Below are 17531 nucleotides of genomic sequence, written 5' to 3' on the forward strand. Positions count from 1 at the left end.
TTGTGAACAGCTATTCCTCTCACTTACAGTGTCGACAAAGGGAGCAGCTGATACAGATGATCAACAACGTTTGGACAGGAGTCACGGCCAAGAAGCTTCTATCAAAGGTCAGCTCTGCTTTAAATTCGTTTGAGCACCTGGGGCCTCAGCCAATGTTGTGCCACACCGGAGCAGCCGCTCTGATTTAATGCTGTGAAATATCAGTGGGTCACATTTTCACCTATTGTGTGTGTTAAGCTAAAACTAATCTCCTTCATTGTGTAAGGTATGAATGCCTTATACAAATGAGGCGCCATATGTTTGGCTCTCAGCTGAGGCAGAGATGCCAAAATGATTTTTGTGCTCATTGATTTTTGACACTGCAGTCGATACTGTTGACTTTGTGGCTTGGCCAGAAAAAGCCTCAAGTTTTCTCATCTCCAGACTCAGGAGGGACAAAAGAAAAACACAAAAACACAGAGAGAGTCTTTGGCTGAGTACGTCCTCCTCACGCTGAGTGTTTCCCCCCACTGTTCTTGACATAAGCACTTTTTCTGTTGGGGTTGTCATTAGTTTGCTGTGTCCGCTGCATCTGTGAGTGTGTGTGTGTGTGTGTGTGTGTGTGTGTGTGTGTGTGTGTGTGTGTGTGTGTGTGTGTGTGTGTGTGTGTGTGAGAGAGAGAGGTTTTGGTGCAAATGAGTGTTTGCAGAATTCATCTTTGTCACATCTCTGTTCCTTCATTACGTTGTACAAACCTCTTCCTCTCCTCTGTTATCTGCATCTTTCTGTCTGTATGTGTGTCTGGACATGTTGTCCTCACGTTGCAGGGACACACATCTGTCCCCATGACGTAAATCATTCAATTTTTGGGTGAACGCTTGGGTTAGGGTTAGGAAATGAATGAAAGTCAATGTCCTCTGAAGTGATGGAAACACGACTCTCTGTGTGTGTGTGTGTGTGTGTGTGTGTGTGTGTATGCAGACACTCCTGCAGAGGGTGCTCGATGACGTCACTGGTGATTGTAATGCTGGCAGTCATGTCTGTCATTGGACACAATTACTTTTATTGATCAACATCTCTTCCTCCTCTCCTCTCCTTCGCTCTCCTCCTTTCAACTTTGCAGATGCTGCTGTTGGCATCAGATGCAGTGTGTGTGTGTGTGAGAGAGTGTGTGTCAGATTGGGTGTGTGTGTGCAGATGGGAGAGGGAGAGAGAAAGAAAAGAGATAAAGACGGAGCATCACCTGTTGAAAAATGCTGAAAAATGTTGAAAAATGCTGCACGAGGCTGCAGGACATGTTTCTTTACTTTCATTTCCATTTTTTGTATGATCATGACACTTTCATCTGTGGTAAATGACTAATTCACATCAGATGAAAGGCTTAAGATTCTTCTGGTGACACAATGACAAACTGGCACCATCGTCCTGCTAGTTTTCTGAGAGTGTGTGTGATTTCCTCAGCCACACACCCACTTTGATGTACCCTCCAGTGTTTAAAAGGGCTCATGCATTAGAGATACAGTATGATTGCTCTCCCCTCACATTACTAACAAATATGCTGCTAACAGATGGCCCGTGTTAATTTGACACATACAACAGCACAGACGTGCAAGTTTTATCAATGTCCCATAAGAGATTTGTTCAGTGGAGAAGAGAGTAGACAAAAATCCCTAACCAAGATGTAGTCAATCACTTTAAAAATATGTCTTCAAATGTTAAACATTAGTGTTCAAAACCTGTGATTCTTCTATTCTTGACACAGCTCAGTAGGGAAAATTTAAAATTCAGTAAAGGAATAAACACAAAGTTCATGTAGCAGCTATTCTGGAGCTTTCTAGCTCAACTTCCCCATCGCAAAAAAACACTAAATGTCCTCTCTAGAGCCGGTGTTTGGTTTGTCTGTTCTAGGCTACTGTAGAAACAAGGCAGACTCCCTGGAAGAGGACCTGTACGTTCTGTAGATGTAACAACGATTCATTGTTTTCAGGGTATTAGACACTAATGAAAGCACACTTATGAACATTGTGTTCCATTTTCATTATGATTACAGTCTCACTTTCTACCAATATATCCCCTAAAAAAAGTTAAGAGACAAAGTTGATTCTTGGCTGTGGAAACTGTTGGACTAAACAATCTCACCACAAGATAGCCAATTCTATATTTTATTTCAAATAGATCAAGATTAAAATAAATACATGATTTTATCTGTATTGACTACATGGTAAAATACCCATCATGTGGGTGTAGAACCAATAGTAAGGAACATGTAGGTTTATGAAAATATTTTTCACGTAGCAGCTTCATACATCAATTTCATGCTAATGAGCAACAAACAAATACTGGTCACAGGTATGACTGAGCATGCTCAGGAAACTTTTGCTGGTATTTTATCAGACGCATTCCTGTGCGACCTTTTTGTTGTGTCTTGTCATGTCGGGTGGATAGGTCATCTGTATATGCAGCTTCTTACAATGCGTATTTAGGCTTTGTTTATTGTTAGGCAGCGACCTCTAGTGGGTGTAGTAATTATGACCGGAGAGGTATAAAAATATTAAAAGTAGGAAGGAGGTTACAGTGTTTTGTTGAACCAAACCAAGTAGTTTTGGTGCCTAAACCTAACCTAATCACTAACAGCATCATTTCAGGTAGTTCTTATTGCACTGATGTTCATTCAGATGTTCATTTTTCTGATAAGTCAGCACTCATATTCGGTATAGTTTGGCTTAATTTGTATACAGTGGGAGGAAGTCGAGTGTCGTCCATCTTTATTTTACAGTCAATGGTTGAAGACACTCCAATATGGCTGCCGAGGGAACATTACGCACCTGAAAACCTTATTTAGGGCTCTGAAATGATTACACCTCCTCTTTAAGAAGTTTTTGCAAATTATGGACTTATAATTTTTTATGGCGTGGTCTCACCTGAATGACAGACCACCTGCACTCATCCTCCACCCCTCCGTCTCTCCCTCATTCCTCTCCATCCCTCATTAGCCCTTCGTCAGTGCTGAATTATCCCGCCGTTTTATTATTCTCCAGAGGCGGTCGGTGCTGACGCAGCGCTGAGGAGTTGTCTTGTGCCGTCTGCCTTTTTTTTTTTTCTCTCTCTCTCGCTCTCTCTCTTCTCCCTCCCTTCACTTCCGCAGGCTGGGAGAAAAGGGAACAAGTGAGGAAGGAGCTGGAGGAGAGGGAGGGAAGCTACCATCCCAGAGGGAGCCTGGGAGAAAGGCAGGGCACGTGTGATGGAGAGGCGAACGGGACGCATTAAACTTCCAACAAGGAAAAGATTAGACAGAAGGGACAGATGGATAAAGGAGCTGACAGAAGAAAGACTGACATATTACGGATCCACCGGAGATTTTTGGCCTAAGCTCTGGCACACATTTGAGATCTAAAATAACTCATTCTGCCTTCGCTCACTAATCTCTCACTCTCTCTTTTTTCCGACTCTTTCTCCGTATACTCCAAACACACAGTTCAAAGACCCCCCTGCTCCTCCCTTCCTGTTCCCACATTAATTAAATCCATGTGTAATTACTATCGTCACGAAGGGAATCTGAGGCGAGTAAGAAAAATTGGTCACGGCCTCGAATCTTTGAAGTGAAATTACTTGAGCAAACTTTACTGCCAGAATATAAAGGCGTGCGGTACACTGTAGCTGAGCTGCCCACGCTCACACCTGTTGTCATCTGAACCCACTGTGAGGACACGGAGGAGGAGAAACCGAGACTGGGAGGGCTGAGAGATGAAGTTATATTGCCGACAGAGATCAATAAAGACTGTGCGATGATCTGTTTCTGTATCAGAATATCAATACTTCTTGTCCTCATTTCATGATCTTGCAACAAATGTTTCCCTGTAGCATCTTTTATAGTTTATTTATGAAAATAGCTTGAAATTATTCATCAGACTGGAAAGCATCTATGTAAAGCCACGACTCTGTTGTGAGTTAAACCACATATTTATTTACATTAACAATGGATCAAATCATTGTGATCAAATGTGGTGTGTATCATGAAAGAAGTCATTTGATGAACCCACAGAGCATTTTGGAATTACGGCCCACAGTTTTACTGTTTTCTTTCACTGTTTCCACTCAGAGTCATTTCCAGAAGCAACAGGCAGCTTCTTACAGAAAACATGATCAAATAAAACAGAACAATGGACAACTAGCTAGATAGCTACTTGCTATCAGTGGCGGAAAAGAGTACAGAAAGACTGTCTTTAACTACAAGTACTGCCACATTACTAAAATATTACTCAATAACAGGTAAAAGTACAGGTGCTAAAAAATAAGTAAAAGTACAAAGTATTCTTCTAAAAAACTACTCAGAGTATTAGTTACTTATTAACTGCTGGTGTTTAATGCTTTAACAGTAGCAGCATTTAATCAAAAGGGTTTTTTCTATTTGTCCAAACCTTCAGTCTAAATTACTACAACAAATTGCAAATTTTGTCCATTTTTCTCGACCAATGAAAACACAATCAATTGTTTGTAGATACAAAACACAACCATTTTCAATTTTCTTTTTTTTTTTGGGGAGGTCATTTTTAAAGTTTTATTTTTCTTATTCAACGAGTGGCTCCAACAGACTAAACACTGTTAAATGAGGTGCAGTTATTGCCATTTCTAGACTATTGATTAAATATTGATGGCACATCTTTAACTGGTTAAATCCTCAGTGGCGATGAATCGATTAATGATTAATCATCCTTACTCCGAGCCTGTGCTGCTGCAGTGTTTTGGTTTTCATCCATATTCTGGTTTTCATTAGCTGTTCGTGATCAGATAACCTGATTGGCTACAACAAAAGCAGATGAAAGGTTTGGATGTGAATTCAAATTGTACTCAGTAATCAATTATTATTTTAAAAGTAACTATGTAGATTATATAGTGTAATGCATACTTAAGTACAAGTTGCTGGTGCTGCGCTGCTAACGTTAGCCACACTCTGCAAACCAGTCAGTACCTGCTGACACTGTGATCCTGCTTGCTCTGAAAACATGATGAATTCAGTGAGTTGTTGTCATGTTTTGGAAAATAATATGCAATGTTCATCATGCACAGCACTGCCACACATTTCAGTGGCATTTAGAGTACGATTTTGTTATGAAGGATTAATGATTAACGGTGAAATGGCTCTTAATGCACATAATATTTTTTGGGACAATGTTTAATATTATTCATTAACTAGTCAAAATTAAAATTTCCATTTAAGCAACGGGGGAATTAGTCACCAGGAGCATCCCTACTGAAAATAGGTCAGTGTTGTGTTGCCCCATAGAGGCAAAAAATATAAATAAATGAGTGCTGGTTTAGGAGTGATTTTTGGGTGTGAAACGGGAGTTTTGGTAAACAGAAGTAGTGGGTGTGAACAGTGACATGCTGCAGTGTTTCATCATCAGAGATCAGATCTTTGACCCCGTCGCTGACCCCTCTGACAGCAGCAAGATAGCTGCTCTCATATGTATTTTGTACATCCTCAGCTGAATATAAACAGTAGTGTCTGTGCAAACACTCACTTGCTGTCTTCTGCAGTGCTGTTGGTCTGAATTCAGGGAATACTAACATTACAGTCATCAGAAACTGTTTATAACACACTTTTGGAATTTTAGCACTTTGTTTAGCAGGTTTAATAGTTTTCCAAAGCCTTGTCTAATTAAAATAGGCTTCTGTTTGCAGTATGGGAATGTTTTTTGAGCTGCATCCATGAAAGTCAGGATGACCACCCTCTGTTGCTTTGATTTTTTTCATTCTTTTTAAAATATGTTGCTCAGAAGTCCTCCAAGAAAGAAAGGAAGAAAGAAAGAAGTCAGTATCAAAGTATGAAAAATCACAGCAGGTCAAAGCCAATTTTGGGTTTTGTTTGTTTCAGTCATCACCTGCCATTCACCGGCTCGCAGCCTCAGACTGAACTAATAACCTCTGAGCTGTCAGTCATCATCTCTGCCTCCAGGCTGACCTGCCGCCATCATCTTTTCTTCATTCTGTGATTATCCTGCCCTCCTCCCTCTGCCCCCTGCTCCTCCTCCTGTACATGGACTGCTCAGGCCAGGGGAGGACAGACAGAGACGTGAATAATTCTACAACAGAGCTGTATTTATTATTGCACTTAGTTTAATAGGAACCGCTGAATAATACCTGTGTGTGTGTGTGTGTGTGTGTGTGTGTGTGTGTGTGTGTGTGTGTGTGTGTGTGTGTGTGTGTGTGTGTGTGTGTGTGTGTGTGTGTGTGTACGTGTACGTGTGTGTGTGTATGTTGGGAAAAGATTATGAAATCACCTTTCCTCCATCCATACCTTTCTCCTCCGTCACTCCTCCTCTCTGAACACAGGAGCTCGCTGACATGAATAGAAATGTACCCCTCCCACACACACAAACACACACACACACACACACACACACACACACACACACACACACACACACACACACACACACACACACACACACACACACACACACACACACACGCTACAAAACAAAATAAAAAAAGCTTGTTCTGTGCACATGTAAAATGGGTGCAGATATAGATGGATATGCACACACACACACACACACACACACACACAAATCAATTATACATTTGCACAGAAACACGTGTCTCGCTAAACACACTGTGTACACACATTGTTAAAGATCCACACACACAAACACACACACAATGAATGAAAAAAGACACGTGGTGAAGTTAAATGGATTACTAATGTGATGCCTGGCCCCTCTACTTTCAGGCATCGTGTGTGTGTGTATGAGGGAGAGAGAGAATGATTGAGTGATGCAGAACTTGGTCAATGAGTGTGTGTGTGTGTGTGTGTGTGTGTGTGTGTGTGTGTGTGTGTGTGTGTGTGTGTGTGTGTGTGTGTTGTCCCAGCTTTTATTGACATTGAGCTAAGAGAGGGACAAAAGGAGGCAGACGTGAATGGAGCAGGAAATCTGTGTGTGTGTGTGTGTGTGTGTGTGTGTGTGTGTGTGTGTGTGTGTGTGTGTGTGTGTATTACTTATGTTGTGGGGACACAAGCCTGTTTACACACTCACATTGTGGGGACTCGCCTGTCTTATGGGGACCAACAACGAAAATCATTAAATTTCAGGTTAGAGTAAACAGGGTTGGGAAAGTTACTTTACAAATGTGTTTGGATACAGTTACTAATTACCTGTTAAAAAATGTAGTCAGTAACAGTATCACAACATTCAAGTAATGTATCTCGATTACTTTCTATGCAATTGTTTAGCCTAATACAGTATTTTTAGGGCCACAACTTACAATTATTTTCATCATCAATTAATTGGTCAATTATTTTCTCAATTAACTGATTAGTTTTTTGGGCCATAAAATGTCAGAAAACGGTGAAAAATATTGACCAAAGTGCAGAATGATGTCCTCAACTGTCTTGTTATGTCCACATCTAAAAAAACTTTCAGTTTACTGTCAGAGAGGAGTAAAGCAACCAGAAAATATTCACACTTAAGAAGCTGAAATCAGAGAATTTTGACTTTAAAAATTAAGATGGACTCAAAACGTTCAAAAATTCATCAATGAATTAATCCTGTCACAGTCTTGTCACTGTGTGGTCTATATGTTTGTACCTTTTTTTTCCAAGTCTTTCCTGTAATGATTATTTGCATTATTGATTAAGATGTCAACCATTTTCTCCATTAATCAAGTAGCTGCTTGGTCCATAAAATGGTGACGTACCCAAGGTGACATCCTCAAGTGTCACAACTCAACAACATTCAGTTCACTGTCAGGGAGAAATAAAGAAAATTAAAATATTCACACAGAAAAATCTGAAATCAGAGTTTTTTGTTCTTTTAAATGACTCAAAATTGTTCATCAATTATCAAAATAGACGCAGATGAATTTGATTGTTAGGTTTATTAGTTTGTCCAGCTGTTCCTCCCTTTGTTGTGTGTAATTAAATGATTTATTGATTGATTGATTAATTGATTTATAAAGACAAAAATGGTGACATTTCCACCCAGTGAAGCATATTTTTACTAGAGGCCATGATAATGAATTGGCAGCTGTGTGTGCACTGTGCATGCTAGTATATCATTCTTTATTTTAAAATTCTAATTCTACTAATAATCCTCATTTTTACTGAATGTATCTGTAATCTGATTATGTTTTATCTTTTTAATCTGTAACTGTAATGGAATATAAATACATTTTTTTGGTATCCAGATTATGTAATCCTGCTGCATGTAATCTGTTACACCCAAAGCCTGAGGGTAAGATTGGGTTTAAATTAAGATTAGTATAAGGGTTAGAGTTAGGCAAGTATGTAAATCTATATAATGTCCCCTGGAGTGATGGATGTGTGTGTGTGTGTATGCATCAGTGTGCTCTTGGTTTATGCCCAATAATGTATGTATATACTAATGTCTGTGTGCATATATTTGTAGGCACTAAACACACACACACACACACACACACACACACACACACACACACACACACACACACACACACACACTCGTCCACACACATAAACACACAGTTCTATTATAAGCTTCTCCTGCAGCGCTTCTATTCCAGTTCAAAGAAATATGTGTCAGAAATAATTCAAAAACCAGGTAATACACTTTTGCACGGAGGTTTTTTTTTGGCCGTGTTGGGGGTGGGGAGGATGTGAGGGCGAAGTGAAGAAGGAAAAACAGGCTGATTGGAGGAAAAGGAGCGTACTCCAGGGGGAGATAATGGAAACAGATGAAGGCAGCGGAGAAGAAGAAGAATGTGATATGGAGTAATACTCTGAATCTCATTTTATCCTTTTATGTAAGGGCAGCGGTGTGAACTTATCATTAAAACAGCACGGCGGCGAGAGGAACGAGATAGCGCACGTGTGTGTGAGTGTGTGTGTGCATACATATATATCTCCATGTGTGTTTTTTGTTTGTGGGCAATCCATCATTTTAGAGTCTGTTCTTATAATACAACACAATCCTGCAACCACAAACATACACAGAAATTACAGAACACACAGCGCAGCTCCACAACAGAACTATTATTAGAAATTATCTGTAACACACACATGGACACAGTCACAGCTAATGTAAGTCCACAATGCTGTTCACAACCGCTGCTTTGTACTGCATGTTCTTGGAATAACACATTGACATGAACATGTGACAGAAGCACTTTTGCCTCTACATATGTATGAACCTTATAGAGCTAAACAGTACTGGTACAACTCCATTCAGCAAATACAAGAGGGAAAGAATAAAGAGTACCCTAACCTTAACATTTAACTGTAATATGTTATGGAATAATTATCTTCATAATTCTTTATTTGCTTCTTCGTTTTGTTTATCTCTATTAATCCAGGGGGAACAATTTGCCAATGCAAATTAGTTTCTCTCATTTTTGATTTCCAATGGGCGTTAAAAAACAGACCAAAAGGACACAGTGAGATGCACCAATCAGAACAATGAAATGGCAAACATATCAACAAAAGCATTGAAGCTATAATATGGAACATTTATGTATTTAAAATGTCTAAAAATGCTAGATGTATGTTATATATTTTGTTGAAGTGTATTCTTACACAAGTGTTTCCAACAAAAATAGAGAATTTTGGAATTTTTTCAAGATAACACTGCATTTCTTACTAGCCACTGACTGTAACTTCCTGGAAAACATTATTTCTGCCACAGTCCCGTCACATAGATTAGATGGAGGTTGTTTAACATTGAAGACAACAACTCCCATGATCCTTCAAACTATATCTTTTGTTATTGTTGCAATGTAAGAGAGAGACCTAGTTGCAGAATTTACATATTGTACATATCAGCAGGAGAAAATTGAAATAAAATACAAATCAGAGGTGAAGAAAGACTCCCTGCTCTCCTAAAGAAGTCAGACTACCTGCCCTTTAGCAAAAAGAAAAAAAAATACATAACCCTCCTCCTTCCCTTCTTAATTATTCTCAGAGCAAGTTAAAGCCTCTATATGCAATCGCAAATTAGTAAAATGTTTTTAAATATAAACATTTTAAGTTTATGTAGTGTTGTTTACGCTGCCTTCCATTTTTGAGGTATAAACTTGCCAAATTTGAATGCACAGCTGATATTCTCATTTTCGCTATTTTATAGAACTCCATTTGTGTTTTTTTCTGGGTTTTTCAAATGGAAACTCCAGTTAAATCTGAAAGGTCAGATTTGAAGACATGAGGAACGCTACTGTGAATCCACAGAATTGTATAAAATCAATACATGTATAAATGAATAAATGAATAAATGATGAATCTGCTATTTTATTAGATTTTTGGATGTAAAAGTTTTGCCTTTGAATTCAGGAACAGGTCCTTCTATAGGGGCCGTGTTCAGGTAGTTGAGCATGACGCGTTATGTGGCTCAGTTACCAAACATGTACGTATCAAAGCAGAAATAAATCTTTCATGCAGAAGAACATTGTATCCTCTAAATAGAAAAGAACAGTGGTGGGTGGTAAGCCATTTTAACAAGTTATTTGAACTTATTTAGCAAAAAATGACATATCAGACAATTTATGACTTCTTGCAGAGCATTATATTGTTTGAAACACACTTGGAGGTGGACTTGGGTGTTTATTTTAAATGTCTACCCAGCTGTTGCATATTTATTATTGCTAACTTGATCGTGGAACCCCTTCACTTGCAGAACTGATGTACCTAGAGCATCATATTTTGAAACGCAGGGCCACCGACCAAGCTGCCGTATTTGACGAGCTGCGAGTAAAAGTGTGCTGATGCAACACTTTTGGATGTTTTGGGGTATAAAGAGTTTGAACTGGTCTACTCATTTAAAAAAATCTGTGGAAAATTGGGTAAAACCTGATATAAATCAGTTGATTATTATTTAGAAACAATTTGACAAACCAGAAATGTCCACATCATTTTTTATTCTTCTTAATACAAAGCAGAGAATAGACAAATTCATCCTCCTTGTCATTTGAAACTTTCTGTTGTGGCTCCAGTATTCATAAAAGCAGGTTTTTTCTCAGTCATATCTGAGCGCAAGTGAACTGTGAAAGTAGCAGGACTGTGACTCTGGTGTCCAGGCACCCAGTGATGTGTACAGTAACAGTCAGCTGCAGCGAGGTGACATGAGGTCACTGTCAGACAGCTTTATCTGCATATATAACATGTGCTCCTTTGTCGCAGCCACTTATTCCCCCTGTCCATCAACGTCTGCGTATGACGGAGCCGAGCCACGGATCGGTGCCTCATAGACGGAGGGAGAGATGGGGGGAGAGGTGGAGGGTGAGGAGGAGCGAGGGAGAGCCGGGAGGAAGGACGGCGAGAGCGAGGGAGACTGGGGGAGGACCGAGTGCTGGGATGAACACAGAGAGCAATTCACGTCTTTCACACCGTAGGATGAGTCATCTCGCTCGGCACTGCGCTGTGAATGAAACAGAACGGGGAGGGACACCTGCAGAGGGAGGCTGGAGAGTGTGTGAGAGAGGGCGAGAAAGCATTACACACTCACTGAGGGGAAGAGAGAGAGAGAGAAAAAAAAAACAGCAAGCACATGATGTCTACCTCAGATTCTGTCAATGAAAGTGGGAGGAGGGAAGAGTGCCAGTCACAGACAGGAGGGAGGGAACAGAGTGGATGAAAAGAAACTGCATGGAGTTACTAGAGTGAAATCATGTGATGACGCTGGCGTGAACAGTGATGTCACGAGGAAAGATAAAATGATTAACTCAGAGCTACTGAGAGTAAAATTAGAGTAACTCAAAAAAATGATTTATCTGTTCTGTATACTGCTTAAAGTACTGAAGTAATATGTATTTTATGAAACCTTGATTTATAATTCATTAAGGTTATTACACTCTCCTTTGGTTTTAGTTTTTCAGCTAGACAGAAAAGTCTGAAAGAAATTTTTACAGTATGCAATGCATCAACAGATCTAAAAAGAAATATTACGATTATATGATCCATTGATCATTTCTTCATATTAATAATTTTATGCATTCTGTTTCATTTTAGTGTTTGAAAGCTTGGCTTTAATTTGTAAAAATGCATAGATGATATTAAAGTTTAGTTTTTTATTAACCATCCACAAAGGCCTATTAAAATAAATGTTAATAAACGTTAGACAACCTGGTTCAAAAGCAGCTAATTTTGCTGCTTAGACCATTTTTCAAGAGTGTGCACTAGCGCTGCACCTGTTACAGATGTGAGTGTGTGGACTTGTTACGTGTTGTTACGTGCCAGTCAGGAAAAGAGCTTGTTTCTTGTTTTTCCCTCCTGTCTGCCCTTTCTCCCCTCCCCCTCCCCTCTTGTCTCCAGGTGATAATGGACAGGCTCCTCATTGGTTCCCTAAGCTTGGAGCTGTCCACTGGCTGACATGGGAGGGTCATCAGCTGATTGAGCTCAACCTGGGCCTCTGAGCTTAAAAGCTGGGCCCTTTGCTCGCTCTGGCTCTCTCCCTTCCTCCAGCTGGCATCCACCTTGTGGTCTTTTTGGTTTGTGTTATGATCTGTGTTAGCTTTAGATTAATAAATTATTCTTGTTTTTACATTAACCCCTTGTGTGGATTCCCCTTTTTGTTGCATTCCTTGAGCCGGTTTCTAACAAATGGGGGCTTGTCTGGGATCTGAACCTGGGACCTCTCACAAACCGGCTCAAGGAATGCAATGAGCAAAGGGCCCAGCTTTTAAGCTCAGAGGCCCAGGTGAACTCAATCAGCTGATGACCCTCCCATGTCAGCCAGTGGACAGCTCCAAGCTTAGGGAACCAATGAGGAGCCTGTCCTTTATCACCTGGAGACAAGAAGGTAAGGGGAGGGAAGAAAGGGCAGACAGGAGGGAAAAACAAGAAACAAGCTCTTTTCCTGACTGGCACGTAACAATGTCATGTAGCAATGGCTACCAGTAGTGTCCATTAAAAGGACCTACTGACACCATGCTTCATTTTCTACTTTTTTTGACCATTTGACTGTGAGATTTCGAGATTTTCAACACTGTCATATGAAGATGGAGTTGTGGTTGCTAATGGGAAAACAACACCTACAGGATCTGACCCAGCAAAATAGGCAAAAATTATACAGTCCTTTCAAACACACTGTCCACTCACAGACTGCCTTGAAAAGTTTCTGCAAGAATCCCATTCACATTGCCCTGAGCAGCGCATATCAGCATACACAATGCAAAAGTAAAGGAAAACTAAGGGCTGCATTGATGTGACCTGTTACATTGCCAAACATAATAATGTCCCACAACATTACTGTCACAATGACTCTCTCCCTCATTATTGGCGTTTATTGTGTTATATAAATCTATAATGTGTGACCACACTATTGATTAGGTGCATTTTCCTATGGATACAGGGTGTTGCATGCTGTTAAGGTTGTGAGGACCCTTTAAGCAAATAATTCCATACAAATAAAGCTGATTTTACTTAAGTAGTAGTCCATGGTTAGACATGGTAATCTGCAAGAAAAATCTGTCCAAGCACAAGCAGAAGGACTACTTGTGTCTTATTCTTTGTCTTTCGGATGTTCCCATTCACAGACCAGACCCTGACCACCCTGGCATGGATGGTATGGTATTTGATTTTTCATAGGCTTTTTATACTGGATGCTCTTCCTGACACAATCCTCATAGGACCGGCATTTTGGGAATGCACTGGCTTGTGCGTCCCCAGTAGCTGTGTTAAGCAAACCAGGGTTCAATGTCTTGCCCAAGGACACTTCGGCATGTGGCTTGATCAAAGCGGGGACTGCAGCAGGCGACCTGCTCTACCAACTAAAGATAAATTGACCTCTAATAAAAATTCCTTCCTCCTACTGTAACCATGGCGTTGCCTCCCAAGTGTAATTGTTAGTCCACCTCTGTCCCCAGGCATTTGTATGTAACACTCAAGGCTAATACAGAATCTCTCATGAGTTTTGTGCACATAATGGGTTTGCATCATCTACATTCCTCCAAAAGCTGTTATTTCTGGTATTTTGATGACTTTGCATTGTGTTTTGTCAGGGGAATTCAAATAGTAGGCACATAAGAGGAAGAAGGTAGAAGAGAAAAAGCTTTCTAACTTTGCCACGTGGTTAAAGACAGGACTGCAGTCATGCAGTTGTGGTGGGATACTTTCAGGTTTTTACTGGATTCCAATGAAATTATCTTCTGGTGTATTTCCTAACCTTAAGGCGTTTGGCCTTTGGGTGTGCATCAGCTTTAATCAGAGGTCAATGACTGGATCAATCAACCCACCAATCGGTTATTTTAACCAATCACTTGTAAAGTCATTTGTCACAGCTCACCTCTTCTCATCCACTGCCAAGGGGGGAGCTGCCAAAGAACAACATGAGTTAGGGAAAAAGAGGAAAGGAAAGTCAAAGGAATCTGTGGGGCTATTATGCATTCAAATAAATCAAAGCAAAGTTGTCAATATCAAAATGCCAATGGTAGCATCTGTTGAGGTGGAAAAAGACAAAACCACAAACAATGGAGGGATCAATAAAATGAATTGAAATCTATTGCTGAGCCAGTAGTTTGGTCAAAGACTTGAAGCTGGATTGAGATCTATGGATCAGACCCCTTTGAAGTTAGACCCAGCGGACCACAGAGATAGAGAGAACTGTTCTTTCACAATCTGTCCACTCAGTGTTTTCTGTTCTTTTGTTGTTGTGTGGAATCAAATATGGCATCTCAGACTCCACCAGTATGAAAACTTGCAGGAGTGACGCATCTTGCGTTAAAGGATAATTCCAGTTTATTACAACTTGAGTCTTATTTCGTAAGCTGTAAAATGCAATAAGCTGAATTTATCTTTAATATGAGAAAATGAAGATACAATTTGTTTTAGAAGTGGCTGTGGCTCAGGAGTAGAGGAAGTTGTCTACTGATCACTGGGCTCGAGATCTGATCCCCATCTCCTAATGTTCACGTGTCTAGGTGTCCGTGGGTAACCACTGCAGACGCACAAAGCAGTGCATTCCCATTGGCTATGGTTCCTAGCCCAGATAAATTTGGAGGGTTGCGTCAGGAAGGGCATCTGGCATAAACTGAGATTTCCATGCCTGGTTGGACAGGACTGTGGTGACAACATGTGTCTTATTTTAACATCGTCCACATCTAAATAATGGATTAGATCTGGGTATACAGTAATTTTGCTATAATATAAGTCAATGGATGCATTACCAGACAATGGGCCCCTCGACACAGGCTCATAAAAGGCTCACAGTGGCTGTTCCAAGAGGAGGGATCCTCCTTCCATTATGCACCCTGCAGCTGGATTATGAAGTAAAGATGAACAAGTTCTAATAAAAAATATAGTGGATCAGTCTCTCCTGAGAAAAACTGTTACTATGACTACAGGGAAGCAAAAAGCAGATGAAGTCATATAAGACAACATACAAACCATTATGAGTCATTGCTGACTGACATCTGAGAGGAGTTGGACTCATATGTTTTGGAGAAGGCTCAGGTGCTTGGCAACAGTACATGGTTGGTTGACTGGCCTCTGGGAAGGCTGTAATTAAAGGTCAAAATTTAGAAATGTGAAAAGCCGTGCCTGAGGAATGATGCAGTGACTAAACAACACGCTCTTGCTCCCACTGCATCAAATACTGCAGCTTGGTCACTGCTCCTGTGACGCTGTAGGTACCCCTGGGGTCAAGCAAACATGGTACTTTCTATCAGGGGACAAGGATTTGCATGTGAAAGCAATAACCATGTTGACATCTTTTTAGGACGTTACATTTTGTACAGAAGTAGGCCCATGTAATGTAACTTAATGTTACATATGTGAACTTAGGAAAGTAATGTACTCATTTTAACCAAAAAAAAAGGATCTTTTCCTAAACCTACCCAAGTATTTTTGATGTCTAAACCAGCGAGTGAGTGATCCACTGCCCTGCATGTTTTAGCTTCCAGGTTCCAATAAACCTGATTCAAATGAACAGGTCATTATTAGGTCTCTGCAGAAGCTCAATAACGAGCTGATCTTTTGAATCGGGGTGTTGCAGGAGGGGAACATCTAAAGCCTCCTACAGACTGTGAGATTTCATCTATCTTGCAAGATTATTGCAAGCCACACCGCGGATCGTGGATTGAATAAACCTGGATATCACATCAAGCTTGATGTATATGAACTGGATGAGGATCACACCTACTGAATTGTCACTTATGATGCAAGTCAGTATACAAGAAAGCATCATCAATGTGTATCATCTGTCTGTGCCGCTGTAGTGATAACAATGAAACTAAACAAGAGTTAAACTCTTTGTGTGATTGGAAAAAAAATCCAATGACAAGGACAGTGAGAAGAATGTGGACCTGGCCTTTGCAGGAAAAGAGGACAACTTGGGACACCAATTTGGCAAAGGGAGCTTGAGGAAACATTAGGTTGTAGCACCAATCACTTTGTGAGATGGTTATACTAAATTTCTGATTTCAGACTTTTGTCCTAGACTATTTTTTGGCTGCAAGATCAATAGCTGCTGGCTCTGAGGTTGTTGTTGTTTCCTGGGGGACTTTGAAAACCTAACAACTGTCCAATGGCAGCCTTACAGAGGACATCCGGTGAGTCAGACTATACCCGGCTTAAAACATTGCAGGGGACTTTGAACCACAGGACCAGTCTTGGGAAACACCGGCCTGAATCTACAAAAGTAGTTTTTCTGCCTTTATTTTGAAAGTACTACCTGGACATTGCATATTTATTATTGCTAACATGCCCACCGACAATAGAGAGGTATCTCCAGTGTCATAGTCTGAAATGTAGCTGCTGCATTTGATGTGTTGGGAGTGAGAACAGGCTGGACTGACCCAAGGTGTGTGTGTCTGTCTGAGGAGGATGTTTTCTTTGTGGATGTGCATGTCCGTGTTTTGTTCAATCGCAGTGGGGTTAATCACGCCGTGCTGTCGTGATTGGTTTGGAGCTAATCCCTGCGGGAACATTAGTACTAACATACATCCTCACACAGATGAATACACACACACACTCCTCTGCCTCCGCGGCACACACTCGCTCTAATATAAAGCCATTCATCAGTGAGTTTTTTTGCTCTGATCCTCAGGCGAGGTGGCACCACTGATGAAGATTTAGGACCTCAACCCCAGGTGTGTGTGTGTGTGTATGTGTGTGTCCCTTTGCTAGCTGTTACTTTACTGGGTCTGTTTTCTTCTATCTCCCCCCACCAGTGTAATGGAGACTCACACAGGGAAAGGCAGATGTCACACTCACAACTTATGAAGTTATCCAACATCACACATACACACACACACAAGACACACTTACCAGCCGACCTTGGGGATGCTGTCATGTGTGCAGGCTGCCTCTCAGCCTCTCGTGCTTTACACACATGCATGCTCATAGTGTGTGTGTGCGTGTGTGTGTGTATGTGTATATATGCATATGAATGAAAGTAGGAGACTGTGTAAATTAGTGATTAATCTGTTTATTTGCCTAATTCTTTGCACGTCTCTTTGTGTATTATTGACGATCTCTGAATGCTTTATTCATCACTAAGTGTGTGTGTGTGTGTGTGTGTGTGTGTGTGTGTGTGTATGGGAGTAGAGCCCAAGATGTATTAGAATGATTGGGTTAGAATAAGATCACA

Source organism: Lutjanus erythropterus, chromosome 23 (genome assembly GCF_056507025.1).
Source record: "Lutjanus erythropterus isolate fLutEry1 chromosome 23, fLutEry1.hap2, whole genome shotgun sequence".
NCBI classification, from domain to species: domain Eukaryota; kingdom Metazoa; phylum Chordata; class Actinopteri; order Lutjaniformes; family Lutjanidae; genus Lutjanus; species Lutjanus erythropterus.